Source organism: Amblyraja radiata, chromosome 39 (genome assembly GCF_010909765.2).
Source record: "Amblyraja radiata isolate CabotCenter1 chromosome 39, sAmbRad1.1.pri, whole genome shotgun sequence".
Taxonomy (NCBI): domain Eukaryota; kingdom Metazoa; phylum Chordata; class Chondrichthyes; order Rajiformes; family Rajidae; genus Amblyraja; species Amblyraja radiata.
Genome location: NC_045994.1, coordinates 4,399,879 through 4,411,286, shown reverse-complemented (window position 1 = coordinate 4,411,286; position 11,408 = coordinate 4,399,879). Strand labels below are relative to the sequence as shown.

Sequence of the window (11,408 nt, the reverse complement as noted above, 5' to 3'; positions counted from 1 at the left end):
TTTGAAAAAGATTGTGTTCACAAAATGAATTTTGGTTGTCAGGTGGCTGCTGCCCAATTGTTTGCCTCGCCTTTAAAAAAAGTTTGTGTTCACAAAATGAATTTTGGTTGTCAGGTGGCTGCTGCCCAATTGTTTGCCTCGCCTTTTTAAAAGGTTTGTGTTCACAAAATGAATTTTGGTTGTCGGTTGGCTGCAGCCAAATTGTTTGCCTTGGCTTGGCTTTTAAAATCGTTGCAACAGTTGGCTGCCAGCCCAAGAATCCATTCGGCCCACAATGTCTATACTAGCCCTCTGGAAACCAGTACCTTCGGCCCGCAACACCCATACTAGCACAACAGAAAGCCCCCCCCCCCCCCACACTGCCAAGCAATATTGGAATTGGTGGAGAGGTGGAATATTGCATTGGTGATGAGTCCTCCCATGTGATGCTGGGACCCACCGGGTCCCACTTAGTCTAGTATTTCCTTCGCTCCATAGATGCTGCTGCACCCGCTGAGTTTCTCCAGCATTTTTGTGTACCTTCGATCTTCCAGCATCTGCAGTTCCTTCTTGAACACTAGTATATCCTAATACCTCCTTTAATTCTGAATTCACTCTGTACCAAAATGGTTCTATTTTTGGGCAACTCCTGAAGATATGTGCATGATTTGCGTCTGTTTGGCCACATTGCCTCCAGCCTGTTTGTTGCCTTAGAATTTGCTTGCTTTTTATGTTAGGTGTAATAAAAAAATAAATAAAAAATTTCCAATTAAATTCTCTCAATTTTTGCGAATTAGTGGATGTCTGTAGTGTTACCCACAAATGATGCCATTCTTCTTCTTCTGAGATTCTGATGTCCATTCCTTTTCCCACTTAAATTTTACATAAAATGTAGTTTTAGCTTGACATTCCATTAAACTATGACAACATTTAGATATAATCCTTGATGTTTTTTGATGATACACATTAACTATCACTTCTATCACTGGATTCTTTTCTTCTAGTGCCTCCTTTTTTTTCTTATTTATTGTAATAATCTCTCAGTTGGAGGTATCTAAACAAGTCTTGGTTCCGAAGTGCAAATCTATCCTTCAAATCTTGAAAACTTCTGAGGTCTCCATTTTCAATAACAGTACAAAATGCAGTCATTCCTTTCTTCATCCACTCTTTAAATGTTGAGTCAAACATCCCTGGTTTAAATTAATTATCTAAAGCTATCCGCCTTAAACCTTTTTCTCCTTTATTCAGTTTAAGTTGTCTGGCAAGAGTGAACCAGGTTTCTAAAGTAAATATCGTTACTGGATCGATTATACTCCTGATATGTCCAGGATTTCTCCCAAGAGTGTTTGGATGTGGAAGCCAGGGATATATGTCTTAATCTCTTTCCACCCAACTATATAGCTGTCCTCACACCAATTAATTAGTGGTCGAAGTTGGGCTGCATAGAAATATATCCTAAAATTTGGAAGTGCCATTCCACCTTTGTCCTTTGGCAACTGGAGTGTAGTGTATCGAACTCTGGCCTTCTTTTCAACCCAAATAAATCTAGATATTAATTTATCCCATTCTGTGAATTGTTTTAATGGTATCTCTATTGGCAGAGATTGAAACAAGTACAACAGCCTTGGAAAAATATTCATTTTCACCACATTTATCTTACTACTAAACTCCATTGGGTAGGTGGACCATCTTTCTATATCCTTTCTTATGTTTTGGTTGATGTGATTATAATTGACCCCCTACAACATTGATATATGTTTTGTTATATGTACCCCTAGGTATTTGATTGACTTTGAATCCCATTTAATATCAGCAGCTGCAGACGAGAACGCCCCACCACCCAGATGATCACCTTCGTGAAGCCCGGAGTGCAGCTGCCAAGAACCACAGCAGCCAGGAATCAGTCAGGAATCCTGGCAACTGCGCAGGACTGGCAGCTTTCCGTAGACCTGGTGAAACAGCTGAAGTTTCCACAGCACATTGCCATGACCACCCTGAGGCCAGATATCCTCCTGGTCTCAGAGGCGACCAAAAACATCGTCTTGTTGGAACTGACAGTGCCGTGGGAGGACCGTCTGGAGGAGGCCCACGAGAGGAAGATGGCCAAGTATGAAGAGCTGGTCATAGACTGCCGTAAGCAGGGCTGGAAGGCAAGGTGTATGCCCATCGAGGTTGGCTGCAGAGGTTTTGCAGGGCAATCGCTCTACAAAGCCTTGAATGCACTGGGCATCAACGGAGTGGCAAGGAGAAGGGCCATCAAGAACACCACAGAGGCAGCGGAGAAGGCATCAAGATGGCTCTGGATCAGGAGAGGAGGTCCATGGGGAGCAGCGATTGCCACCTGAACACAAGTCGTGGTCTGATCAACCACGGCTGGGTCGCCTGGGTGAGGGTGTCTGATGTTGAAAGACCCGAAACACCCAATGACCCTAGGTTACATCACTGATGATGTGTTCAGGAGCATCTATTGATGTATTTGTATCAATCAATACTTCTGTTTGATTTCTTCTGGAGGAGCACAATAAAATAGGAGGGTTTGAGTTTTTGAAATATTCACTTTATATCCTGCATAAAAATTAAATTTCTCTATCATCCCCATCATCCTTGGAAAGGAGGTGTTTACTTCCGTGAGATACATCATTACGTCATCTGCAAAAAGGCCAATTTTATGTTCTCTGTCTCTTATAGTTACTCCCCTCAGTTCCCTATCTTGACAAATTGCTTGAGCCAATGGTTCAATATATACTGTATAGCAAACAGGGTAGGGCTAAGACAACATCCCTGTCTCGTTCCTCTTCCCAACACTAATCTCTCAGTTAAGGACCCATTCACCTTTACTCTTGCAGTAGATTGCTGGTAAATTGCTTTAATAACTTGAATTGAATCTTCAGTAAAGCCAAATCTTTCTAGTGTTTGATATAAGAATTCCCAATTAACCCTATCAAAAGCCTTTTCCGCATCTAGGCTTATCAGGACAGCGTGCGTACTTTCCTGTTGAATGTTGGGTATTTTATGTAGGGTTCTTCTAATACTGTCCTGTGTTTGTCTGCCTATTATAAAACCAGTCTGGTCTTCATCAATTAAATCTGGCATGAACATTTCAAATCGTTTGGAGATAATTGAAGAATTTAATTTATGGTCCACATTCAGAATTGATACTGGTCTGTAGTTGGTACAATTTTCCTTGTCTTTGTTCTCTTTGGGGATTAATATTATAATTGCCTCTTTCCATGATGGGGGTGTCTTGCGTACTTTGATAATCCAGTTAAAGGTTCTCAGAAGAAGTGGGTTCAGCTCATTCCAAAATATTTTACACCATTCTATAGGGAAACCGTCACTGCCTGGGGCCTTGTTTGTTTTCATCCTCCCAATTGTCTTCTCTATCTCCTCCAGTGACATTTCTGCTGTGATCATTGTATTATGCGTCTCTCCAATACAGGGCAGATCTATTGTTCTATATGTTCTTAAAAAAAGTCCTCATTGATTCCCCATCTACTGTAGAGGTTTGTGTATATAATTCTTTATAATATTCCTGGAAGATATATTCTATATCTTTTGGATCACTCTTCAATTTCTGTGTACAGGGGTCCTTAATTTTGTGTATGGTGTTGTCAGCCTGTTGTTTGCGTCAAAGTTCCTATAGCGAGCAAGATAGTCCACTCGACGAAAAATACGTAGTACGGTCATGGGCAGATTCATGGGTAATTTTAGGCCCCATTTCCGTAACCGCCTTCCGTCTCCGCACCAAAGATCCCGTAGGATACTAGTGCGGAGACTGAAGCCGGTTACGGAAACATCCTCGTAAAAATAAAAGTTATTTGGTAAAATTCTTCTCATTTTCAGAATTTAAATTTATTAACACAAACTGTTCCCCCGCAACGTTGATTACACTGCGAGTCGGATCGGGTCCGGTTACGGAAATGGATGAAAAAAAGGCCCACGTTCCGTTCCATTGCGTACTACACAAGAGCCCATTGCATTTAGCAGGAGTGGTCTATCTTGCTCCGCTCTTTGGCTCTTTGGTTTGTGTAGCCTTCGGGCAAGTATTTTAGTGGATTTAGGGCCTAGCTCATAATGTGCCTGTTTTACAAATCTTGCTTTTTTCTCCACCTCCTGACCCAATATTCCATCCATTTGTCCCCTCAAACTACTGACCGAGGATATATACTGCTGACCAGTGTGGCTGAAAACTGAAATACTGCCTCGTATGGGGGTAACTGATAACAAATACTGCAGACTCGTGTGGGTATGAGCGAAACTTGCAATCCTTGGACTAACCACCGAACAGACTATGCCTGGGATAAGCAAAGTACAGAACAACATTGACCAGACTGATGTACATAGATCACTGCTCCGCCGAAGATAAGATAACAGTCACTGAAACGGATGTTGCTTCTTGGAAATACTCCTCGGCAGTTGTGTCTGGAAGAATAACTAAGGCATTTACTTGACTTGAATTGTATATAAGAAATTGTAAAACACTGTATCTTTGAGTGGCTGCTTGGGGAGCACTGAGTATATAGGTATACTCTCTGTACTAGTCCCCGCCACTCCAGTCATGACGAAAATTGGCATGGTTTACCTTTAACCCTTTGTGTTATTGTCTGCATTAAAAAGTGAACTTTATCACAGAGACGTACAGGTTTGTAGGTTAATTGGCTCGGTATAGTTGTAAATTGTCCCCAATGTGTGTAGGTGTCTCTGTTTGGTGCGGACTCAGTGGGCCGAATGGCCTGTTTCCGCGCTGTATCTCTAAACTAAATTAAACTAAACTAAACAAGTTGGTGAGGCTGCACCTGATGTATTGTTTCGGAAGGAACTGTAGATGCAGGTTAAACCGAAGATAGACACTAAGTGCTGGAATAACTCAGCGGGGCAGGCAGCATCTCTGGAGAAAAGGAATGGGTGACGTTTCATTGTGAAGAAGGGTCTCAACCTGAAAAGTCACGCATTCCTTCTCTCCAGAAATGCTGCCTGTCCCGCTGAGTTACACCAGCGCTTTGTGTCTGTCCAGAGGTATTGTGTTCAGCTTTCATCTCCCAGTGGCAGGAAGGATGTCTTTAAGCTGAAAAGAGTGAAGGGAAGATTTACGAGGATGTTGCAAGGGCTGAAAGGCATGGACTATGGGGAGAGATTGGCTGGGACTTTATTCAGTGGAGCGCAGGAGGATGAGGGGTGATCTTGTAGAAGTGGACAAGTTCATGATGGAGGTGGAATGAGAGTTGTGGCTTCAGGAGAGCTCTGCATGTGACCCGGTGTGGTGATCCAGAGGAGAAAGACTGATGATGTAACAGTGGAGTCCCCAACAACACACCCTGGCAGCAGTAGATACAGTAGCATGGCTTTAGGGGCATCAACCCACACCTGACCAATGTTAATACAAGGAACTGCAGATGCTGGTTTACAAAAAAAGGACGCAAAAAGCTGGAGTAACTCAGGCACTTTGTGTCTGTCCTGAAGTATTGTGTTTAGTTTTGGTCATCCTGCTCCAGGAAGGATGTCTTTCAGCTGACAAGGGTGAAGATTTACGAGAATATTGCCAGGGCTGAATGGGCATGGACTATGGGGAGAGGTTGGACCAGGCTAGGACCTTGTTCCATAGGGTGCAGGAGGGACTGTCATATACTGAGAGAATGAAGCAGCTGGGCTTGTACACTCTGGAGTTTAGCAGGATGAGGGGATCTGATTGAAACACATAAGATTGTTAAGGGCTTGGACACACTAGAGGCAGGAAACATGATCCCGATGTTGGGGGAGTCCAGAATCAGGGGCCACAGTTTAAAAATAAGGAGTAAGCCATTTAGAACGGAGACGAGGAAACACTTTTTCTCACAGAGAGTGGTGAGTCTGTGGAATTCTCTGCCTAAGAGGGCGGTGGAGGCAGGTTCTCTGGATGCTTTCGAGAGAGAGCTAGATAGGGCTCTTAAAAATAGTGGAGTCAGGGGATATGGGGAGAAGGCAGGAACGGGGTACTGATTGGGGATTATCAGCCATGATCACATTGAATGGTGGTGCTGGCTCGAAGGGCCAAATGGCCTACTCCTGCACCTATTGTCTATTGTCTATTGTCTATTGATGACGGGCACTGCTGAATTACTCCAGCGCTTTGTGTCTTCACTTGACCGATATTTTTAGAGAGAGTTTTAATTGTAGAGATACAGCATGGAACAGTTCCATCGGCCCATGGAGTCTGCACCAACCATTGATCACACGTTCACACTAGTTCTATGATATCTCTATTTCGCAACCACTCCCTACACACAAGACAATTTACAGAGCTAGTTGTCCTACAAACCCGCACGTCTTTGGGGTGTGGGAGGAAACTGGAGCACCCGGAGGAAACCCACGTGGTCACAGGGAGAACATGCAAACTCCGTACACACAGAACTCGTAGTCAGGATCGAACCTGTGTCTTTGTCTCTATAAGGCAGCAATCTCTACCGCTGCACCACTATGCCGTCCCAATCGTTAAATAAGTTTAAAAATTCCAAATATAAACCATATTCAGAATAGAAATTAAGTTCAAAATAAAAACTGCGCGAAAACCTTCCTACATTCTCAGTGTCTATTGTCAGTAATGTTCACACATGGCTTTCAACAAAGCAGACACAAAATGTTGGCGTAACTCAGCGCAGGGGCGGAAAACCCGGGGGGGCCAGAGGGGACACGTGTCCCCCCCATGTTTTGAGAGGTGGGGGACATCCACCCCAAGTTTTTGTGATCCCAATTTTAATATCTCCGCATTCCGCGAGGCAGTGGGGGTGGGACTGATGACCGAAGGCGCGATGATTAGAGGAGGGAGACGTGGCACAGACCTGCGCCTCATCCGCAGGCAGGATCGATCCCAGCCGGGTCTCCGGCGCTGTCCCAAGTGCCCCCCCCCCCCCACGGGTGGCCAGAGCAGACAGACGCGAGCTGTGCCTTCAGGCCCACGGCCAGCGCAGTGAAACAGCACTAAACCCAGCTCAACTCTGCCTGTCCCGCCAGGTTAACCTGCCTGGACTTGCGGGGAATATGGCCAGCGTGGAGAAGCAGCGCTGATATCCCATCAGTCCAGACAGGGCTGTAGTTATCCCGGTGAGACAGGCAGAGTTGAGCTGCATTTGGTGCTCGATTGAGCCTCCGAAGCCTCGCGCGTGTGTGTGTGAGTGTGCGCATGCGCGCGTGGCTGCCAAAATATTTTGTCCCCGTCCCCTCCATGTTTTGATAGCGAGTTCCGCTCTTGACTCAGCGGGACAGGCAGCATCTCTGGAGAGAAGGAATGGGTGACATTTCGGGTCGGGACCCCTGTTCAGACTGAACAAGGGGTCAAGGAAAGAGCGTTCACGTCGTGGCCCTGTTTCCACCAATCTTTCCACCACCACCACGCACAAGAAGCACAAGAAGCGACAAGACAGACACCATTGTATGCAGATGCCAAGCAGTGTGTTCAGCTCTGGTTGAACAGCTACAAATCTTGTGTGTGGACTCGATAAGAAGAAGACTGAACAAAGCACCCTTGCCTCTCATGTGGCCCCTGCAGTGATATCCCTTCCCTTGTTTGAGGGGTGTCCCCATTGGACTCTGCCCCTCAATGTCCAGCAAAGACCCTTGCATTCCCTCTCTCTCCATCCCCCCCGCCCCACATTAGTCATCCTGCCAGTTCCACTGTTCGTATCCCATCGTTATCACCTCCTCCACAGCCAACAATGGACCATTGTGGGCTCCTAGTTCATCATTGCGGGCTCCAATTTGTTCTGTGCCCTTTTCATACTAGTTTGCCTCTCCCTAAACTCTGAAGACGGGTCTTGACTCCGAAACGTCGCCTGTTCCTTTATCTCCAGAGATGCTGCCTGACCAGCTGAGTTACTCCAATTCTTTGCGTCTACCTTCAGTGTAAACCTGGCAGATGTCGTTCAATACAACCAGATGTCATACCATGCATGTCTCACACAAGATCAAACCATTTTTATCAGAATACAACACGGGTAGCCGTACATTGCTTGCTGTCGACCATCACCCATATCTCGGAGTCGAATTAAGCAAAGATTTAAGTTGGGCGACACATGCTCAAGTGTCTAGCAAAGCAAATAGAACTCTTGGCCTTCTCAAGAGAAATGTTCACGCATGTAGTACATCCGCCAAAGAGAATGCCTACAAGTCCTTGGTCAAACCCAAATTGGAGTATTGTGGACAGAGCCGGATTTAGATGAAGAGAGGCCCTAAGCTATTTCACTTGTGAGGCCCTCCCATCCCAATCCCCCGCCCTCATGACTAGAGGACCATGACTACCCGACAGTGACAGTGTGACATTTTTAGATCCTGCTGTATGTTGTCATTAAACAATTGGTTTTAAAATACATATTGGATCCACCGCGGAGCGGGCGATGCCTTACCTGGATCGCCGTTTGAAGCTCTGAAGTGTTGGGCCTGCTGCTTCAACATCATGGTGCTGTGCTTTGCGGAGCTCCCAGCCTCGGGCAGCACTGACTTCAACATCGCGGAGCCCTGGGAACCCTTTGCCGAGGGCCGCCAGCGTGAATCTCCACCCAGCTCAGCCTGTGGAATTCGGGAGCCGCGATCTCCGGTAGGAAGTACAAGACGCTGAGAATGTTCTTCCGTTCCGACGTCGGATGCTGACCCCCAAATTTCAGTGTACCAATGGCCATGATGGGGGGTTCAAGAGGAGGGGGTCCGTTGGAGACGGGAAAAGAGATCATCAATGGGGCGAGGACTCCTTCCCATGGAAGAACGGTGTGAGGCGGAGGCGACGGAAGAAGAGCTCCAAGTCGTGGTGGGCGCGGAACTCATTGAGGTGGGGATGGAGGGGGACAAAGGTGAGGCCTCTGCTGAGGACAGACCATTCAGTATCTGAGAGGGGGAGGTCAGGGGGGATGGTGAACACACGGCAATGATGGGGGTGCCGGAGGAAGGCAGGTGGGTGAACTGAGGCCAGGGCTGGTGGGGGGGGGGGGGGGGGGGGGGGTGGTGGGTGGTCAGGGGGTAGGGGGGTATGAGGACTATAGTGTGGGTGTGGAAGAGCTGGGGTCACATGGTTTGAGGGGAATGGGGAAGACCCAGTGGAACAGCCACTGAGGTTACCAGGGCGGGGGCTACTAGCACTAGGATCCAGCGCAGTCAAACCCAGGGGAGTGGGAGTTAGCAGCGTGGAGGCTTCAGGCCCGGTGCTGAGTCCAGGCTGCAGGTAATGCAATGGCTGCGGGCTGCTGGAGGGTGGGGGAGTGGAGTCTGGGTCAGCGGGCAAAGAGTAGGAGGTTCCGGTGGGCGGATGGTCGGTGGGGCGGCGAGGTTCGACGGGTCCGGTGAGTAGGACCTAAGCTTAAGCTTGTCGACCTTATACGTAAATCCGGCCCTGATTGTGGAGCCGTATGGGATCCTTTCACCACAAGATCACCCTGGAGAAAGTACAACGTCGAGCAGCCCGCTTTGTATGTCATGACTACAAGCACAAATCAAGCGTGAACAATATAGTGACTTCCCTCGGATGGGATACCCTAGATCTCCGCAGAATCAGGCTAAGACTTATTGCAATTTACAAGGAGATTCACAAAATCACACCATCAAATCTCCCGTCATCCCAGAGCACCAACTGCCATGAAACAAGACAAAATAACGGTCCCTACATCATCAACTGGCTCAATGTCAATAAACTGTGCTATCAATATTCCCTTCACACAAGGATGATACGGGACTGGAATACGTTACCACCCGCTCTGTCGAGGGTAGTGGGGGGAGCAGAGAGGATCATTGGCTGACAAGAACTGTTCCAGAGCAGCTGCCTGAAAAAAAGCGCTGAGCATTGCAAAGGACACACTGAGCCCCGTTCACACACACCTGGATCTCCTGCCATCAGGAGATCTTATACCAATGTAAAGCACTTTGGCCAACGAGAGTTGCTTTGTAAATGTGCTATATAAATAAAAAGTGACTTGACTTGACAGCAACTAGCTGAGAAGTTTTGCGAGAAGCAGCGAGTCGAAGTTCTTGGGTTTGAGACCATCACGTGTCTTTATTCCCCCCGTCCCTCCCTCCCTCGCTCTCCCTGCAGCTCATGAGCCTCGGGACACATAGGCGAACAAAAGGTAAAGAAAGACGAAGATTCTTCGAAAAAAGAATCTCCAAACCCTGTTGCGTGCGTGTGTGTGTGAGCGGGGACGTATCACCCAGGCGGTGAGTGATTTGCAGCGGCGCTGGTCAGTTTCAATGTGAGATTTCACTGGGAGAAAAGTTGGGGCGATGTGTTGCAAACTTTCTGAGTACAACTCGGCGGCTTTGTACCAAGTCGGCCGCCAGCGCCGAGCTCTCTCCCAGAGCGGTTGTCCCCCTCCCTTTGTATAGATTCCAACCCATCTCCGTCCCCCTCGTCAATGTGAAAAATATGTTTGAGGAACATTTTATTTTACCACACACTGCGGCGCTTAGATTGCTTCCAACCGCGTAACTTTCCCCCGTCTCCAGCTGTTTGTTTTATTTCCCCTCCAGGGAGTTTGGATTTTTTGTGAGTGAATGTGTGTGTGATTTTTCTTCCTTTCACGCAGTTAGTGTTTTTGAAAGTCTGCACTGCACCTTTCTCTTGCAGGATCTAACCCGGGTCTCCGGCACGGTAAAGGCAGCAACTCTACCGCTGCGCCACAGTGCCACCCCTATAAGCAGAAGTGAGAGTGGGAGTTCCAATAAGTTACTCCAGCTATTTGTGTCTTATCTTGTCGAAACCAGCATTTGCAGTTCCTTCCTACACATTCACCGAAGCCTCGTTTAAACCAAAGATAGACACAAAAAGCTGGAGGAAGTCAGGCAGCATCTCAGGAGCGAAAGAATGGGTGACGTGTCGGGTTTAGACCCTTCTTCGGACTGGCTTGAGTTGGGTTGTGACGCAGGCTTCAACGTTGTACATGAGCTGGAGGCTGTGGTGAGTGGAAACCAGGAGTGCAGCCAAGATTGCTGCGTTAGTCACATCTGGAGCAGGCAGGCAGGCAGACACGGATGACAGCTTACATTCCTGGCCTCTGTCACATCACTGGCAGTGGGTAAGGACATAACACTGAACTGTGAACTGGGTGACGTCAAGTATTTACATTTGGATTCATTCCTGTAAGTGTTGGAGATGTGGTCATTAGTCTCCTGCGGAATGTGCTTGTGTCCAGAGATGACCACAGGTTGAATCTGGTGGGGTTGTGGCTAAGAGGGCGGGTGTGTGTGCGCGTGTCTGTGTGTGTATGTGCGAGTCTGTGTGTGTGTGTGTGTGTGTGTGTGTGTGTGTGCGAGTCTGTGTGCGTGTGTCTGTATGTGCGAGTCTGTGCGTGTGTCTGTGTGTGTGTCTGTGTGTGTGTCTGTGTGTGTGTGTGTGCGTGTGTCTGTATGTGTGTGTCCGTGTGTGTGTGTGCGAGTCTGTGTGTGTGTGTGCGTGTGTGTGTGCGAGTCTGTGTGTG

General features: G+C 47.4%; 1 protein-coding gene across 5 annotated transcripts in view; it reads left to right on the top strand.

Moving 5' to 3' along the window:
* The first annotated feature begins 8,729 nt into the window (after positions 1-8,729).
* Positions 8,730-11,408, top strand: part of LOC116967419 (fibroblast growth factor receptor 1-like) — a 40,064-nt gene continuing 37,385 nt past the window's right edge. For 3 of the 5 annotated variants that reach the window (XM_033013972.1, XM_033013968.1, XM_033013973.1), the window contains exon 1: positions 10,010-10,149. The gene's annotated coding sequence lies outside the window, so the exon portion shown is untranslated. Of the gene's footprint in view, positions 8,753-10,009; positions 10,150-11,408 lie in introns of those variants that run through there. The other 2 variants (XM_033013971.1, XM_033013969.1) reach the window with 2 other exon arrangements.